The following is a 20,379-nucleotide window of genomic DNA, read 5'->3' on the forward strand; positions in this document are numbered from 1 at the left end:
CTGTGCTGGGTAAGACCATTGCTTTCATTTGCCTTCTACTGTAGTGATAAAAGACCAGGACCAAAAGCAACATGGGGAGGAAAGGGTTTATTTGGCTTACATTTCCAGCTAACAGTCCATCACTGAGGGAAGTCAGGACAAGAAGTCAAGGCAGGAATCAGAAGGAAGGAGCCCCTACAGAGGCCACAGCAGAATGCTATTTACCGGCTTGCTCCCTATGGATTGCTTGGCTTGCTCTTTTATGCTACCCAGGACCACCTGCCTAGGGGTGACATCACCCACAGTGGTTTGCATATCAGTCATTAATCAAGAAAATGTCCTATGGACTTGCCCTCCCCACCCATCCTCCCCTCCCCTCCCCTCCCACATCAATCATTAATCAAAAATATGTCCTGAAGATGTGCTCACAGGCCAGCCTGATACTGTAATTCTTCAGCTGAGGCTCCCTCTCCCCATGACTCGTTTGTGCCACGCCCCTTCTTGTCCCCCCCCCCAAAGAAGGCCTCAGACAATAATCCAGGCACTTGAGTGTCTTCACTCATGTGGCCCTGCTGCTCCTTTGCATTGTGTTCTGAATATTTTTTTATTTTTTTCTTTTCTTCCAGTAAAGTTTTCTTGCTACTTTTGCACATCTGTGTGGGCTCTTATTTCAATTCCTTAAATAAGAGATCAGCAACGTGAAAACACTGTACCCTAACTTCGGTTAACAATCTGTTTTAGTTTATCTGCCAAGGTGAAGGAATTAGGTAGGCCTTTCTGTGAGCAGCCGCGAAGGGGGAGGAGCTGCGAGGCTACAGCACAGCAGGACTCCTGAGAGCCGAGGGAGAAGAGGGGAGGGGAGGAGGGAGGGGGAGGGGAGAGCATGGGAGGGGAGATTGCTGGCAGTTGTGGCCTGATTCTGGGAGAACGAGAGGAAGTTGGGTAGAGGGCCTGTAATCTAACATTTACTGATCCTTCTTACTTCCCCTTTCCTAGGTTTATGGTTTGCCAAAGCAGAAGGAATGGGCTGCTAGGCATTTTCCATGATGAATTAAGCCATGAACTATTTATGGTTTATGTGAAGGATCTGGGAGTGTGTGTGTGTGTGTGTGTAGAGGGGGGAGATGTCTCAGACGGGGAAATGGGGGCTAAGGTAAGCGGGTAAGAAGCCTTAGCGGTGGTGGCTATGAGAACGGCTGCACGCTCCCATTGATATGCTAGAACTTGGGCCTTGCTATTACAAGAAGGACTCACTGCCCCCAAATCCTGAGTCAGTTTCTTGTCTACAGTGTAAAACAGGAGCTGGGGCCCGAGAGTAATGGGTAGATAAATAATAATTAAAGGTAATTAAATAAAGGAACGCACTGTTTCTTGAATATACTTTCTTCCACTGTCTGCAGGCACTGGGTCTGCAGCAGGTTGAAACATCTAAATAGGGGGCACCCCACTTTTGAGTACTCTTGGTCCGGCGGCTAGGACAGAAGCCAAGTTTCACTCTTTTAACTGTCAAATTATTTCACTGACACGGAAAATACTAAACAGCTGAGAAGACACGAACCGTACAGCTCAGCATCATGAATCTATGCTACAGGGCAGCCGACAGCCTAGGCTCGCTACGGGGCGCCGCGCCTGCGCATTGCAGACAACGAAGCCGCGCGCCCTCAGCGAGGAGGTGGGACTTGCCCGGGCATCCGGGTCCCACACCCCGCCTCCGCGGCATGAATGAGAGGCGCGGCGCCCGCCCCTCCCCCGCCGGGCCCGCCCCTCGCCGGGGCAGCAGCAAGCAGTCGCCAGCTCAACCGCTCGGGCTCTCGGACGCCGCTCATTAGCAGCTCGCTGCCCGATAGCTGCTGCCGGGCGCCGCAGCCCTCACGTCTGCTGCCCACCGCCCGGGTGAGTGAGGGGAGGGCCGGGCCTGAGGGCCGCGCGGCTGAGGCGCAGGCTCCGCAGGTCCGTGTCTGGGATGCTGAGGGCTGCGCGCCGGCCTCGCACCCGCTCCGAGACTGGGGGGCCGCGGGGCAGTCTCCACACACCCGCACAAAGGGCGGCTCGGGCTGTCACCCGGAGGTCACCTCGGGCTGGGCCCGGGCGGGGGAGGCGGGATGGGCGGAGGATGGAGGAGCCGCTGCCTCCGCGTTGGTGGCGGGGACTGACGCGCGTCTCGGGGACGCGGTGTGGCAGTGGTTTTTTGGTCCCGAGCCACTCCTTCCTTTGTGGTGCTTGTCTCGTACCTGGTTGTCACACTGCAAGGCAGTGGTCTGCACCGGGTTATTGACTAGTGAAAGTCGTCTGGTAGCCCCATCATCTTGGGTGGGGGGCGTGTGTGCACACACAGGGCAAAGAATTAATGACCCTGCTTTGTTTTCGGAGACCCAAGGGGTGTGTGTCCTGTGAACTGAGACGGTCTGGGATCAACTAAAAGGGCACACGGAAAAAGAAGTGTAAAGATAACTTCACATCTTTATTCGTCCGTCCCTGGTGCAAGGGTTTTTTGGTTTTTGTTTTTTCGGTTTTTTTTGTTTTGTTTCTGTATTTTTGTTTTGTTTTGTTTTTTTGGTTTCTTGTAAAACCAGTGGGTCTGTTCACTGAAAGTGTGAGTCTCTATTCTTATGTCGCTGTATATTTAGAACACATTGCTTTTGGGGTTAATGGTGATGTATTTATGTATCGGGGTTACGCCAACATTCAGAGCATTGCTTTCTGGCCTTAGCTGATGGATAACAGGTCTTTGTATACGTATCTATAGGAATACTTCCATGTATGCAGGCTCCGCTTTACTCACTCTTCTGTACAGGTGGATTGGGTTTCTTGCCTTCCTGTCTTAGTAAGAGGTGGTCCAGCAGGTTCTCTGCACCTCCTTGTTTGTCTGGTCGCCCCGTAACCGCCTCCCCCCCCCCCCCCATGTTTTGGCAAAGGATTTTATTGCAGATTATTCTGGCATGCACTCTGGCTTTGATCTGAACAGCTCAACTTACATGACTACCAGAAAACAACACCTTTTTCCCCCATTGTTTTCAGCCACCCAAAGAGGGTAGGAAGCCCTGCTGGGTCCCATAGACTTTGACTTGATAGGACCGCCTGCCTGCCGGCCTGTTCACTTCACTGATTAAAAGAGGTCGTTAAGCTAGTACCAGTCAGGCAAGGCGGCCAACGCCTTCCATCCCCTCACTTAGGAGGAAGAGACAGGAAGATCCCTGTGATTTCAAGGCAAATCTGTTCAACGTCGGAATTTCCAGGCCAGAACTGCATACTGAGACCTTGTCTCAACAAACCAGCAAGCTATATCTTGTTGTTTTAAGATAGATTATTTGAATCTTATAAGATAGTTCTTACTCTAGTTGGATAATGATATTTTGGTTTCTTTTTTACCTTCCTAATTTTGTAGAATGAAAAAGCACATTTTAGAAATATTTTTGCTATGATCTTTTGTTTCAAAATAGTGATGGTGGAAAAAAAACTGAGGAGTTTATATATGAATAATTGAGTGGATTCAGTTTTCTTTAAAGTTCTTTTCAAGATTATTTATTTTTGAGTCGTATATATTTTCATTCCTAGTAAAATTTCAGTACAAAATGAAATGTTAACCTCCACAGCATCTGTTTATGTATAGACTCCCTGCTTAAAACATTTGCCTTTAATTTGAAGGAAAATTTCCACTGGTTGGATGACAATCCATTATTCTTAAAGAAATTCTTGCCTTATGCATTTTTCTTAAACCATGGGTCACAACCCAATATGGGATTGCATAACTGAATGTAGGAGTCACAATAATTAGCACTCAGAAGTTTCTGCATGTTCAGTGATCAAAAATTAATTCAAGGGGTTGGAGATGTAGTTTAGTTGATAGTGCATATTTGCTTAGCATGTGCAACACCACGCCCTGGGCTTGGTCTCTTGACTGAATTAACTAGATTTGGTTTCCCATACCTGTAATCCATCTCCCCTTAGGAGATTGGAGGCAAGAGGATCACTTTGGCTACAGTAATAAGTTTGAAGCCAGCCTGGGATACAAGAGACCCTGCTAAAATGAGAATAGTAAGAATAATTTACAGTCAAACACAGAATAGATCTGAGGTGTTCTGGCATTGCTGGTGTAGCAGTGTAGGCCTTCACTGTAGCCTTGCTTCTGAGTATGCTTGACACCTCATGTTATTGTACCAACTGTGCCAGTGGACGTTGCCTGAAGCACCTTGGCTCAGACTCTAGGCTATTGTCTGTTTGAATTACAGTGGTTTTGTTTGTTTGTTTTCTTTTTTTCTGCACCTAGAAGGTCTTGTGATCCTATGGAAACGCCCTGTACTCCAGAGGCAGGTGGGTCTCTGAGTTCAAGGCCACCCTGGTCTACAGAGTTAGTTTCAGGATAGTCAGGGCTGCACGGAGAACCCTGTCTTGGAAAATCAATGAATGAATGAATGAGTGAATGAATGAATAAATCTTTAGAGAAAGAGAAAAACACTATACCTATTGTATTGTGTTTAATTTTCTTTCTTTTCTTTTCTTTTCTTTTCTTTTTTTAAAGACAGGGTCTCACTACATGGACCTGTAACTCACTGTGTAGACCTGGATAGAATATTCAGGAGCCAGTAGCAGGCAGATTGATCTCTGAGTTCAAGGCCAACCTGGTCTACAGAGTTTCTTCCAGACCAGCCAAGGATACATAATGAGACCCTATCTCAAAAGAAAAACTGTTTGAGTGGCTAACTTTAATTTCATTTTAAAAAAAGAAACAATCATTATTTGAATTTTGGTTTAGGATTAGATTTCCAACAACTCCAGATATGGCTCTGTGTTAGTTATTTTTCTCATTCCTGTGACAAAAAATGACTTCAGGAAAGGTCTGTTTTGACTGACATCTTGAGAGTATCATGGTAAAGTCTAAGACAGGAGTACCAGATCCTGGTCCCATTGTGTCTGGTGGTGAAGCAGAGAGGGGTGCATACTGATGCTTCATTTCTTTCCAGCTTGTGAGGATCCCGCCATTCACATTCAGGGTCTTCCCCCTTTTTTCCTTTTTCAAAATTATTATTTTATTTATGTGTATGGATGTTTTCCCTGCAAATGTGTCTGTGTGCCAGTGTGCTTGCCTGGAGCCAGAGGAAACCAGAAGACAGCATCAAATTGAAAATCAACGTGAACCATCATAGGTCCCAAACATACTTCTTCCATTTTGTACTATATATAAAGTGACATTTCAGCATTGACATTATAAAGTCAAAAGATCACTCACCTCTGAAAATGATGCTCTAGGTAGTATCAAAATTTAGCTACAATTTCATTTTCTATATAAAAGTCAACAAACATATTTATATCAATATACAAATTTGCCTTTTTGTCTTTAATAAGTGGTAAAATTGTATATGTCAAAGAGTTACTTTAAAACAAAACTGTCTTAAGTTCATTATCAGTAAATGTTTGATTTAATTTTAAGCCAGTTTTATATGGCCCTTCCTTCTTTCCTCCCTCCCTCCTCTCTCTCTCTCTCTCTCTCTCTCTCTCTCTCTCTCTCTCTCTCTCTCTCTCTTTCTCTTTTTCTCTCTTAAGACCGTAAAGGTTTAGAAGATCTCAGACAGAAACCCCTCTTCCTCTCACCAGCTCTGGAAACCTGTCTTTAAGACTCTTATTTCCTGGTCTCAGAACCACCCTTCCCACCCCCATTCTTTGTCTCTCCCCTTCACTACTCACAGTTCCTGTATTTGTGCCCTCGCTCTTGCATCATTAACTTTACACAGGTTATGTCAGGTCACAGGCATGTTCTCATGTCCATCACATCCATCTATAAAAACAAATTTAACAAACTTTCTTTGCTTCCCATCAGTCTGTCGTGTTTACCTGATAGTTCAATGTCTCAAGTGAAACGCACACACTTTGCCTGTGTCCTTACATAAGACCTATCATTCCCAAAATACTTTAGTTTAGAATACTTATATCCCCTAAGATATATTGGTCATAAATATGACCTGTTTAGTTTTTTTCTTTCTCTCCTTCTCTTCCTCCCACTCCCCACCCCCAATTTCTTGCCCGCCGATTCTCCAGATTAGATCATGTGATAGGTTAGTAAAATGATCTGCTGTTGGCCAGGTGGTGGTGGTGCAGGCCTTTAATCCCAACAGTTGGGAGGCAGAGGCAGGGGGATCTCAGAGTTCAAGACCAGCCTGTCTACAAAGAAAGCTCCAGGGCTATTTACACAGAGAAAATCTATCTCAAAAAAACCAAGGATCTACAGTTGACAAATGAGCAGCTTATAGCACTTCTTAGCAGTTTGGTAAATTGATAAATTGTTTTGATCATTTGATAAAATAGTTTAATTTTGAACCAAGTACTATTTGTTTATTTGGCTCAAAGTTTCTTTCTTCATGTTATTTATTTTTATCTTATTTACTAATTTTGTTTTCCTTTTTGAAACAGTTTCATTATTGTGTAGCCCTTGCTGGCCTGAATCTCACTATGTTAGCCAGGCTGGCCTCCAGCTTGAAAGACCCTCCTGCTACCTCTGTCACCTGTGTGGTAAAATTATGGTTGTGTGCTAAAACTTTCAAATGCCCGGTGTGTCATCAAGCAGATTTGTTTATTTATTTTGGTTATTTAAGACAGTATTTTATGTAACCCAGGCAAGCCTTGAACCTAATAACTATGTGGCTGAAGATGACCTTGAACGCCTGATCCTTAGGGCTTTACCACAGTGCTAGGATTATAGATTAACACCCTTAGAGGCGTGTTTGTGTGTTAGATACCTGGAAAACAGATTTTTTTTTTCAGGTAGCTATAGATGTTCTATCTGCTAGCTAGGTAGCCAGGCAGATGTATGTAGCAGTTCAACTTTTGGGAGGCACATGAAGGATATAGACAGGCTGTATAAGTCCCATTTGGAAGGGCTAGATCTTACTTAGACCTAAGAAATTTGTTTCTATGTGTTAAATTGTTTTTTGTTTTTGTTTAGTTTATTTTCTTATTATTTGTGTGTGTGTGTGTGTGTGTGTATTGTGTATGTATGTGTTAAGGAAGTTTACTTAACAACCATTTTAAAGAGAAAACTATGGGTAATTTTTAGTTTTAGAAATTGATTCTTGAATTCATTTGGTACATACTCTACTCTTTATTATCTAGATACATGATGGGAACCCTTAGAATCTGAGCATTTCAGACCTCAAAATGTAGTGCTGTGTAAATTGAGGGTTTTAAAAGAATGCCAGATGGTTGAAAAGGAATTGCGAGCACTCCAGTTAGTGCCATCCTTTGAAAGCCAGCTGGATAAACCTCTGCTCTGGAGGTAAGAACTAGACACTTTGTTCCATGCCAGCTGGCCCATGAATAGCTGGCCAGTGGCCTTATTTTGGGTGGACCAGTATTGGAAAGCTAGCCTGGGCCTTCCATCTATCCTAAGAATAGTCATGCCAAAGAGTTAGTTGCTCCAGGCCTCCCTCTATGGAGTTGAAGGCAGCCTGCAGTGTTAAGGGAAAGCAAGCCACTTAGTATTGCAAATGAACTCTGTGTTATGAATTGCTGTGGGAAAGTTTAATGCAACCTGAATTTTTATGAATTTAATGCTAAGGATAGAAAAATTGCTTGTCAATAAAAGTAAATGCTTTTATATTGGGACTTCCTCCAATTTATCTGTTTTCATTTATTAGCATCTCTTAATAAAGTTTGCCTGCTTTTTAATTTTTATCTTATAACATTTGGGTGATATGGTTAAGTAAAATTTTTTTCCTCAATATAAAATTTGCTTTATAAATATCATAGGCCTCAGTAGAGGGCTAATTCTATATGTTATCTTAAAATTAGTCTCATTATATTTGCTAATATTTTTTTAACTTGACAGATACTTGTATCAGGCAGCTCCTTAAATCCTTTAGCAAATTTAATATATTAGTTTAATTAAGAGCAAAAGAATAAGTGTGATACTGCAAGTATGAGCACACATCTCATCTGATGATGCTGTCTTTCATTCTCAATATTAATAGTCTTATTCATACTTCAGTCTTTGATGATTGGCTAGTTTTAAAAGAATTGGTGCAAAGGAAATGATGGAAAGGGGTCAACACTTCAAACCATCTAGTTCTGAAATTGCAAGAGTGTCCTGTGGTGAATTACAGGATGTGGGGTGTGGGGGGGCATTCTATAAAACAAAAGTTTTATCATGTGGAGATTTATGGAATGGTATTGAGCAAAGTACCTTTGATAGAAAAAAACTATCTCACAGCAGTATGTTGCCTTAATTTTTTTTTCACTTGGAGATTGAATGGTTCTATATTACCTGTTTGTTAAATTCATCTAACCAAACCAAAAAGCATTAGAAATTACCTAAATTTCTTTATTATTTTCTCTTGAATCTGAGCATGTGAAATTATACTTTGTGCCTTAAACTTAAATAGGATCTAGTGTCTCCAGCTTGGACTGAATTGTGTACATGTCTATAATTAAAGTTTCTTCAATCTGATGGGTGGTGATGCTGCACATCTTTAATCCCAGCACTTAGAAAGCTGAGGCAGGTGGATATCTGTGAGTTCCAAGCCAGCCTGGCCTACTTAGTGAGTTCCAGAACAACTAAGACTACATAGAGAAATGCTATCCGGAAAAAAAACAAAACAAAACAAAAAAGTTTCTTTGGGCTGGAGAGATGGCTCAGAGGTTAAGAGCACTGGCTGCTCTTCCAGAGGTCCTGAGTTCAATTCCCAGCAACCACATGGTGGCTCACAACCATCCATAATGATACCTGGTACCCTCTTCTGGCCTACAGGCATACATGCAGACAGAATACTGTATACATAATAAATAAATAAATCTTTGAAAAAAAGTAAGTTTCTTTAATCTTTTGATTTTTCAATTTTGTCTCTGAAAACAAGCCAAAAAGTAATATTCTTTATTGAGACAGGGTCTCACTTTGTAGCTCTGGATGTCCTAGAACTCTCTTTGTAGTTGTGGACTAGAATAACCTCAAACTCGGTGCCTCCCAGGTGCTGGGATTAAGATAGGAAACTTAAGATTTGTTTTCTTTAAATGTCAAAGCAGTATCAATAGCTACATAGAACTTTTTCATGAATTAGCCTACACTGAAAACATTGTATATCTATAGCAAAACAGCTATTATTTTCTCCTTACAACTACTCCAAAACCAGTTCGTGGATGATAAAATTAAAAATCAAAGAAGTAATTTTGTTTTCTAAAAATAATTTATTTACTTTTATTTTATATGCATTGGTGTTTTGCCTGCATGTATGTCTGTATGGAGGGTGTCAGATCACCTGAAACTGAAGTTACAGGTAGTTATGAGCTGCCATGTGGTTGCTGGGAATTGAACCAGGGTCCTGGAAGAGCAGCCAGTGTTCTCATCCTTCGAGCCATCTCTCCAGCCCCCAAAGAAGTAATTTCTTGAGGTTAACAAGTCAGGGGCCAGGGCACAAACATCTCCATCACCCAACATCTCTCAGTTTATGCTGCCAACTCCCAGGAGAGTATTCAGATGCACTGCAGTGGATGAAAGAAGTTCAGGGTCCTTTGTGTTTAAGGGAGGTTACTCTATGACCAGCACTCATCTTGAATTCACTCTGTAGCTCAAGCCTCAACTGTGCGGCACGCTTTTTGTTAGAGCTACCACACCTGGTTGTAGATTCTTAAAATTATTCTACTTATGTGTGTGGGTGCTTTTTGCCCATGTGCATATCTGTGCACCACCTACATGCAGTGCCCACAGAAGACAGAAGTAAGTTGTCATGTTCCATGGAACAGTTACAGTGGTGAGCTACCATATGGGTGCTGGGAATCAAACTCAGGCACTCTAGAAGAACAGCCAGTGCTTTTTTTTGCTTTGTTTTGTTTTGTTTGTTGTGAATGCTGTATGTTAGGATACGGTCTCAAAAAAAGATGTGAAGTAATCAAGTGTAAACAAAAGGAAAAACATTCGGTTCTGAATGTAGCTGTGACTCTATTTTGTGGGTCTCGGTTCTCTGTTTCAGTTCCCTGCCACCATTCATTTACAGCTCAATTCTTTGAAAGCAGGACAGTTCTGAGGTGTGGGCAGCTGCATCCATAAAAGGATGTGTGTTCGTATTTGGAGACTCTGCCTCTTCCTATGTGCTCATGCGTGCGTGCGTGTGTGCGTGAGTGTGTGTGTGTGCTGTTAAAACTGCTTGTTCTATGTTATAGATTTTCAGTAAAAGAGTTTATTTGAGGTACAAAACAATATATTTGCATTCTATAGTTATGTCGTTTTTCTCAAGGAGAAATGGGTATTTACTATATAACTGATCCTACTTCTACACACTGAAAAACCAGTAAGGTGGATGTTAGCCTTGGGTCCCCTTTATTTTCTGCCTGAGATTAATATTATTAGACTCATGTTATAAAATATTATTTTAAGGTGTGTTACATTTGATTATGCTCTGGAACATTTGTTTAACAATGTAAAGATGTGTTACTTTTGTTCATGCTGCATTTGTTTAACTGTGAAGCTGTGATTCTTTGTCTGTCTAAAACACCGTATGGTCTAATAAAAAGCTGAACGGCCAGTAACAAGGCAGGAGAAAGAATAGGTGGGGTTGGCAGGCAGAGAGAATAAATAGAAGAACAATTCTGGAAGAGAAAGAAAGAAGAGGAAAAGGAGAGGAGGACGTCAGGGGTCTAGTCAGCCAGGGAGTAAAAGTAAGACACACAGAAGTTGTAAGAAAAGGAAAAAAATCCAGAGGCAGGTGGTAGATGGGATAATTTTAAGGTAAGGAAAGATGGCAAGAAAGAAGCCAAGCTAAAGCCAGATACTTATAAGAAAACATAAGAATCTGTGTGTGATTTATTTGGGAGGTGGGTGACAGGCCCCCCCAAAGAACAAAAGAACAGAGAACCCCAAAAAGAAAAGACTACAGACTCAACTATCCTTTTTTTTTTTCTCTTTTGTTTTGTTGTTTGAGATAGGGACTCTCCATGTAGCCTGCTGGCCTGGAACTTGCTACATATACCAGGTTGGCCTCAAACTCAACAAAGCTCTGCCTGCCTGTCTCCTGCATGTTGAGATTGCAGGCTTGGGCCAACACACTGAGCTCAAACTTCTGTTTGCAAGGGGGCTTAGATTTTGTTAGGAAGAGCTGTAAACATCCTCAGAAGCAGTGTTGAGTGCTCCAATATGCCATCTCCATAGTTGGAGCAGCAGTTCCCGACCTGTGGACTGAGACCTCTTTGTGGGTCAGAACAACCCTGTGACCAGAGACCGCTGGAAAACCCAGATAGTTACATTACAATTCATAACAGTAGCAAAATTACAGTTACAAAGTAGCAATGAAAATAATTTTATAATTGGGGGTGTCATCACAACGTGAGGAATTGTACTAAAGGGTTGGGGCATCAGGAAGGTTAAGAAACACTGAGTTACAGGTTTTGTCAGATTTGTTTCTCCTATTTTTTTTCTCTTTCGCCTTCCCTTGCTGAGATTTTTTTTTTTTTTTTAGTTTTTTTTTTTTTCAAGACAGGGTTTCTCTGTAGCTTTGGAGCCTGTCCTGGAACTAGCTCTTAGACCAGGCTGGCCTCGAACTCACAGAGATCCGCCTGCCTCTGCCTCCCGAGTGCTGGGATTAAAGGCGTGCGCCACCACTGCCTGGCCTTGCTGAGATATTTTAAAGACTAGTCCAGGTCTTCTGTCTCTTTATTTAGGGCAGTTCCTCTTCTTTTTGTTTTATGTTACGAACGCATCGCATCACACAAGCTGGGTCCTGGTCCTGTGACTCTCACATTTGGGCTTTGTCTGCTTCTTCATCACATGATGTAGTTTGTTGCCCTTCTCTATATTACATTCAACACTGAATCACACCTAGAGGCTATATGTATCTGTCTACCCCACTTCCGGTATTGCTAAAAGACCAGTGTGATGGTCACAGTATAAGGCATTTCATCTGCGGCGTAATAATGACTTTCCTTACTCCGCTATCTCTTCTACATTTGTTAGCAAGAATTCTGTAAGGTCTTTGTCTCATCCAAGGGATTTTTAGGGCAACCATAAAATTCACTTTAAATGAGAGGCTGCCACTATCATTTTATATTGTTGTATACTTAGTAAAAATAAGTTTAATCAGATAAGGAAGGAAATTGAATGTTTGACTTAAGGATTTAATCTTGTGTCTTTGTGGTGCTGCCTTTGAATACCATATCAGTATGCGAGTTATTTCTTTTAAAATTGACATGCACTCTAATACCTCTGCAAGCAAAAGGTGGAAATATATAAACGCCTTTTTTAATCAAGCAATGGAAGGATACTACTAGTTTAGGATACAAAGTCAGGATTCCCAAAAGTTGATTTGACCTAGTCCTTCCTCAGATGCACCTGAGTGCCCGTTCCACTCATTCTTCACGAGCTGCTCTTTGGGTGAATGTTACTAAGTTCCCAGGGGAAAAAAAATGAATCTGGAATAAAAAATATATATATAAAAAAATAAACACACAGATGACAGATAAATTGGAATCCTGTCTAGAAAAAATTCTTTTTACTTTATGCTAAAGAGTTCTGTGATCATTTCTACTGATACTTTTTGTTTATTTGTGTGTGTGTGTGTGTGTGGTTTTGTTTGTTTGTTTTTCAGGCAGAGTTTCTCTGTAACAACCCTGGTTGTCCTGGAACTTGGCTGGCCTTGAACTCACAGAGCTGCTGAGGTCGGCTGCCTCTGCCTCCTGAGTGCTGGGATTAAAGGGTGTGCCGCCACCACCCAGTATCTCCTGATACTTCTTAACATCAAATTCCTTTAATGCCAAGGAATTTGTCCTGCTCCAGTTTACCTTATTTACCTTTTGTTTTTAGTTATTCCCTGAATCCTTGTTCTCAGGAAAGTAGTCTTGATTTCAAAGGAAAATTAAACAGGTTAGAGTTCTTAACTTAGTAACCATCTCTAGACAATCTCTAATTACACTGTTTGAGAGGGTCAGTAAAAGTATGTGCTAGTGTGATTTCTCCATAGATGAGCCCTTACTGTGCTATACTGTTTACTTAAAAAGGAGTAATACTGTACTGTGATCTCCTAAAAGTGAAGTATGCCATTGTAAAGGGATGTCTTCAAAGACTGCAGATAGGCTGAGACAATACAGAAAGCCACAACTACCACAATCCAGAGAACAACTGATGGTGGAGTACCCAGGCCCAGGTGATACATCTGCAACAAAACTCCAGTACCAAAGGCTCAGAGGGATCTCATGGAAGAGGGGTAGAAAGATTATTAGAGCTGGAGGATCAGCAAGCCACACAGTTGTGTCTCCTAGGAATGATAGGGAATCTACACTCATGATACCTGAACAGTGTGTCTCTTAAACAAGACCTGAATACTGACAATGCCAATAGACAAGCTAACATGAAAGGGGGCAGCCTCTAATCACTGCCATGGGAGGGAGAATGATTCAACCCTGGGGTGAGCCCCCAATTGGTTATCCAAGGCCAAATGATCAGCCCTGAAATCATGTACATACGAGCAACTCAGCAAGTCATATTTGTGTGTGTATATGTATGTTGTATGTATGTATGTATAAAATTAAAGGAAAAGAAGCCATCATCAATTTGAGAGATAACAAAAGGGAAATGGGAAGGATTGTAGGATGGAGAGGGAAATAATGTAAAATATATATATAGGTTTTTCGAGACAGGGTTTCTCTATAGCTTTGGAGCCTGTCCTGGAACTAGTTATGGTAAACCAGGCTGGCCTCAAACTCAAAAAGATACACCTGCCTCTGCCTCCTGAGTGCTGGGATTAAAGATGTGTGCCACCACCGCCCAGCTTATTTTAATTTTTAAAATTGAAAAAAAAAAAGACTGTCTACAAGAACTGGTAGTATTAGTAGAGTACTAATAGTATTAGTAGGCCTCGTCAGTCCCTAGCACAGTTAAACTAAACAAAACATCCCCTCACTGAAGCCCATAGATAAAATCAGCATAACTGTTTTTAATCAAGTGATCCAAGCATTACAGGTGTCTTTATTCCTCATCTCAGCCAAAGTGATTTAGTGCAGAAAATGAACTTTCTACTTGCTGAGTTCAACAATTGCTTTAGAATAGTCACGGTGTGCAAGTCATTGTGCCTGCAGAGGGCTCATTATTATTGCATGTGTTTAGTTAAGATACACTTCCTTTCTGTAAAGAGTCTTTCTAGGAAATTGTGTCACCACCTTGTTGCTTCATGCCCTTGCAACTTCTTGTCTCTTACAACCAGAGCCCACAAGGTGTAGATCCACCATTCAAGGTCCTACTGTTATTGTTTATGGTGGGGAGGCCTATAAAGCAGTGGACCACAGTGCCTAGCAGTCTTAAACACTTTGAAGTTCACAAAGCTGGTACATTTTACAACAAACAAGTGTAATTTTTTGTATTTTTAAGATAGTGAGGTGGCCTAGGTATCATCACTTTTGATCCCCAGAAACCCACATGGTAAAAGAGAGACCCCACTGCTTCAAGTTTCCTCTGATCTTGACATTCTCTCCAGTGTACACATGCCCCCTCCCATACACAATAAATAAATAAATATGTAATTCATAAGTTCTCTCCAGTGTACACATGCCCCCTCCCATATACAATAAATAAATAAATAAATATGTAATTCATAAGTTTTAATCAGGTAATATAAAAAGAATATTTCCATTATTCCATTGAACATTCTACTTGGGTTTACCATCTTTATTTATGTCTCATTTATCATCTTTCATATACCAGGCATCATCTAGTCTGAACATATAAATGAATATCTCTTTATATGATTCACTAAGTTACATTTTAATATTTTCCAGTTGTCATTTTAATATTCTTTTTGTGATATATTTCATACAGTCTGAAAAGTTCCTGTAAAACTTAAATAGGAACTTCTTTGGCATTTCAATACTTTCCACAGGCTAATTTCCTATAATTGCAGTGAAATCAAGTGGAGCTTCCATTTGACTTTTATTAGCTAACTCCCAGCTCTCCTAAAAATCAAACTTATACATTTTTTCACAATAAATTCCATTGATTTTTTTTTGAATACAGAAAAAACAGAGTGATATGGGGATAGCATATGGTAGTTGAGCAAGTTTTGGCCTTATTCATTAACTGTGTTCTTAGCCTCAGATGGAAGTAATTACAGTTAAATACTTGAGTTACTATGAATGTACTTTAGTTGCTTTAATAAAGTACTGTCCTAATAATTGCCGTTGCTCTATGAGAGCTAGTCCATTGGAAGGAGTGAACACAGAACAGATAGCTTTGCCCTCCTGACTGCCAAGATGTTCCTGATCAGAGGCTGCATAGTTTTATTGGACAAAATTTACATGTTCACAATTTATTTAAATGTATGATTCAGTTCTAGGCTGGAAAGATGGCCTAGTCATTAAGAGCATCTGCTGCTTTTGTAGAGGATCCAGTCAGTTTCAAGTGCCACATGGTGGCTCACAACCATTTATAATACCAGTTGCAGGGGGTCTGATGCCTTCTCACTTCTGCAGGCACATTTGTAGTACACATATGTACATGCAAACAAAAACTCAGATAAAATGAAATCTAAAATAAAAATTTTAAACAACCAGAAAAGTTTTACTGCTCCTGCAGAGGACCCATATCAGGTACCCAGCTCCCGCCTCAGGCAGCAAACAATATATAACTATAGTTCTAGGGCATTCAACACCTGTGATTTCTGTGGGCGCCTGCTACACGTGATAGACCAACTCACATAGGCACATACATACAAATAAGTAAATCTTTAAATGTACATCCATTGGATTTTAATTTGTTCCTAGAGTTGGGCATTCATCACCATACTTTGGGAACAGTATCATTGTCCTAAGGAACCTTATTTCTGTAGCCATCTCTCTCTACTCCTTACTCTCGATGGCTTCTGTGTCTAGTCTCAGTCTTTCAGAGAGTCATATACTATGTGACCATGTGGTATTGGTTCATTGGACTTAGCAATGATGTTTTCAAAGTTCATTTTGGTTATCATTTTGAAATATTAAGATTCTCAGAAGCACACTGACCTATAGGAGGAATCGATGGAATGACTTGTTAATAAAGAAAATTGACTTGGTGCCATGCCTCACTCTGTCACAAATGATGAGAAATGCTCTCTAAATAGTTACTATAGATGGAGTTTAGAATGCTGTTCTGGTAGGGAAGAAAAAAGATTACTCCTTCTGAGTCCCCTTTATACATGGATGATGTCATGATGGTCTTTCCATATACAGGGTAATAATTGAGACTCTGGGGTCATTGTATCTAAATTGTTACACCACTGTCACTTTTATTTGTTGTTTCCCTCCTTTGTGACTGGTTTTTCTCTTCATTGTTCTGCAGAACTTAAACATTATTGATATAATTTCTAGGCTTACACACTACATTTTAATTATTGAGTTTTATGAGATGAAAACTTAAATGTTTTATTTTGAACAACCAACTATTGTGTGTGACAGACTGAGTATCCCTAATCTGAAAATCTGAAATGCTCCAAAAGTTGAGACTTTTTGAGCACTAAACAAGTCCTCATGTGACTGGTTACAGTATAGATACTGTAAAAATTGCAACGTCAGCTTTAGCTATGTGTAGTCAATATATAGAAATACAAATGACTATTTATACTTTAGTAAAGTGATAGGCAGCTTGCAGCATAGACATGATTTTGGGATCAGGATATATATGTCAGATAATGTTAGTTAGGTAATTAGTAAATATATTGCTGTTGGTTCCACACTACCTCCACTGTTGTGTTAAGAACACATTGTAATGTCAAGTTCTCTGTGCTCTAATTAGTTATATAATGTGTCAGAATATGGGGCTAGGAAATATGTATGATCTTAGCAAAAAGTGTGTGTTTCTGAACTAGAGTTAGGATCTGTGATCTGGCTTTCTGAATGTCTGTGAATACAAAATAATTTAAAAATAGTACTGACCTAGATGACAAGTATGATTAGGGATCAGCTATCATAAAACAAGTGCTAGAAAATATTAAATTTATTAATATTAATATTAAATAAATATTAAAATTATTTCTTTATGAATGTCTAGTATGCCACATGTCTAGTATGAAGAATCATGGAGCAAGGGGCCTTAATACTAAACATCCCCATTTCTTTCTTGCCATTCCACCTTCAAGTTGTGGGTGACCTCTTCCTCTTCCTATATTTGTCATGCTATGAGTGGAACCCAGAACTTGTGTATGCTGGGCAGGACTGGACCAGTGAACTGTATCTCCAGCCTTTCTTGAGTAGATTGGTGGCATGGCATTCCCACTAGAGAACACAAGGGAAAGAAAAGAATGAAGCATAAAGTAGAAGACAGTTGTCAGTGCTTTGATAAGCATGATTTCATGTGCATCCATTGCATGTGTCTTAACGAAGATGTGGACAAGTGTAACTGCAAGGAGAGTTGGGAAGTGTAGTCATGTACCCACCTAGAAATCTAATCACACGAAGGAAAGGAAGACAGATGTGGTAGGAGGCAGGAGAGGAGGACAAACTATCATTCCCTGCCACAATCTCTTTTTGTTAAATTATTTTTAAGGATTTTATTTTTATATATTTTATGTGTGTGACTGTTTTGCCTACATATATGTCTTTGTGCCACATATGTGCCTATGCCTGTGGAGGCCAGAACGAGGGCCTCTGATTCCTTGGATCTGGAGTTAGAGATACTTGTGAACTGTGTGTAGATGCTAGGACTTGAACTTAAGTCTTCTGGACTTAAGTGCTCTTAACTGCTAAGCCATATCTCCAGCCCCATGCCACTATCTTGTTAATCATAAGAGAAAAGCAAGGACATTCTTCACTATATCTCTTCCTCTAAAGAAGGATTCTATGTTTCTAATAGCTCATACTAATTTCCTAAATAAATTTCCCAACTTTATAAAAATATCTCTTAATATATCATTACCAGGGCTGGAGAAAGGGCTCAGTGGCTAAGGGTAAGTAGTGTTCTTGCATAGCATCCAATCTGAGTTCCTACTATGTCGTTCAGCTTACAACTGCCTGTAACTCCAACTCCAGGGGTACCTGGCCTCTATGGACACCTACACTTGTGTATGTGCATGTATGCACACACGCACACACATAATTAAAAGTAATAAAAGTAAATCTTAAAACAAAAAGAATATGTCATTCTGGTATCTAGCCCCTGTAGTCTCAGCATTTGTGAGACTGAAGAAGGAGAATAGCAAGTTTGAGGACAGTTTGATCTATATCCTAAGTTCCAGGCTATTCAAAGCTACATTACAAGATCTGGTCTCAAAAATTAAACACAAAAAGAAAGAATAAATCATTCCTTTTAATGTAGCTGTGTTATTGTAAAGAGATAGTCTGAAAGACACTTGCTAGAACTGATGTGATTTATGAGCCAGTCTCTTATGAAATAAGTTGTGTGAACATTCCACAAAACTCAGAAACTCCTAAGGAAAATAATCAGTAGGGAATAGACCCAGCCCAGAAACAAAGAAAAGAAAGCTTCCAGAACTAATGACATTGCAATACTTGACTCTTTAAAAAACTGTTTAGAGAGAGATTGTTCATCATTCTGGAATGATTATCACCTTCTCAGGATGTTTTAAAATATAAAAGCAGAACCAGACTCACCCACAGAAGAAACACATTTCATCCCTACCCCCATTATCCCAGAAATTCCATACTCTGCCTGAAACTGTCTTAAGCATAAAGCTAGGCTGGGTTTGGCTCAGTACAGTGCCTACCTAGCCTGTAAGAGATCCGGAGTTCAGTCCTCAGCACCACACAAAATTTTCTTAGATCTTTTGTAAAAGAACAAAGTGATTCTAGAAGACAAAAAGATGTTGGGTGCCATGCTTAGGATTTACTATCTAGAAACTTGAGGTAATTATCACCAAGTGTCAAAGTACAATAAAAAGCAGCCTCAGTCAGGTGGTAGTGGCTCATGCCTTTAAGTTCTAGCACTCAGGAGGCAGAAGCATCTGGATCTCCCAGTTCAAGGCCAGCCTGGTCTATAGAGTGAGTTCCAGGACAGCTAGAGCTACACAAAGAAGCTCTGTCTCAACAAAAACAAATAACAACAAACAAGTAGCCTTCATTTAGGGATTGCTGAGTTAGTCATGAGCCTCTTAGATGGCTGTTTCAGTTCATCAATTTTCCTTCTATGAATTAAGGTTCAAAAACGGGCATGTTGGGCTGGAGAGATGGCTCAGTGGTTTAGAGCATTGCCTGCTCTTCCAAAGGTCCTGAGTTCAATTCCCAGCAACCACATGGTGGCTCACAACCATCTGTAAAGAGGTCTGGCGCCCTCTTCTGGCCTTCAGGCATACATGCAGACAGAATATTGTATACATAATAAATAAATATTTAAAAAAAAAAACGGGCATGTTTTTAGTTTATATACATCAGTTATCTAGAATTTGTTGGAAAAAAATGTTCAATTAATGTCTTTTCCTCAGAATCCATACTGTAAGCCAGTCGATCTAGAAAGGAGTATATTTGTGACCCAAAGTGTGCCAGGAAGATGTGGCTTAAGCCAAGATGATTGCTAACTTGAAATTTTTACATTTAACTGCACCCCTGCCCCAAAAGCCAACCATGCACTTAAACTAAAACTAACCTTGATGTAATGATGAATGCTTGCCGTTTATGAGACACACCCCTTGGGGTAGATGTTGTAGCTATCCTCTTCTGTGGGCAGGAAATGGAGACTTCCTTGAGGCTACCCTCCTGGTAGGAGGGAAGGTAAAGCAGGAGCCTGGGAGGTTAATGCATGTTGCTATTGTGACTCTTGCTTGGATTCTGAGTATTACCATGAAGCTTACTCTGATTTACCTTATTCTGCCAATGAATTTCTAAAACATTGGTTACATTGTTTTCTGTCTATTTAAAGTCTATACAGTGACAGACTCTTCAAATTTTTGTTTGTTTTGTACCATTCTAAATGTGGCTATAGTTATTAAGCTTTATGTTACTGTTAGTAAATATGCTTTTTTCTTCTAGTACTTTTCCTCTTCAGTGATTCTCAGGTTCTGTATGGATTCTGAAAAACTCGTATCTTTCCTAGGAATTGAGAACCCACCAGTGAGGCTGGGATTACAACTCAGTGGCAGAATGCATTTAGCATGTTTAAAGCCCTGTCTAAACACCAGAAAGGAGACTCAGCAGTAAAGTCCTGAACTTGATGTGCTAAAATAAGAGAACCTAGTGAGCCTCATAGAGGATCTTAACACTTCTCCTAAAGCAGCTTGAATATATATGTATTCAATATGTAATAACTGAGTATTATATAAAGACTACACTTTTTCTGGGGATTCAGAATTTAAATTAAAATCACTTAGCAACTTTACTGCTATCCATGAGAAAAAAGGGAGTTCACATGGAGAGAAAACCCAGTGCATTTTAATATCCGTTGTATACTTGAATTCAGTTATTAATAAAATCATTAATTTATTTTGTCTAGAGACTGAACAAAGTCAAGTCCTTTAA

The 20,379-nt window shown here is 40.3% G+C and overlaps 1 protein-coding gene across 1 annotated transcript in view; it reads left to right on the forward strand.

Moving 5' to 3' along the window:
- Window positions 1-1,713: 1,713 nt before the first annotated feature.
- Rnf24 (ring finger protein 24) overlaps window positions 1,714-20,379 on the forward strand; it is a 46,646-nt gene continuing 27,980 nt past the window's right edge. The window contains exon 1 of the mRNA XM_057780962.1: window positions 1,714-1,872. The gene's annotated coding sequence lies outside the window, so the exon portion shown is untranslated. The remainder of the gene's footprint in view (window positions 1,873-20,379) is intronic.

This window comes from Chionomys nivalis, chromosome 9 (assembly GCF_950005125.1).
Source record: "Chionomys nivalis chromosome 9, mChiNiv1.1, whole genome shotgun sequence".
Taxonomy (NCBI): Eukaryota; Metazoa; Chordata; class Mammalia; order Rodentia; family Cricetidae; genus Chionomys; species Chionomys nivalis.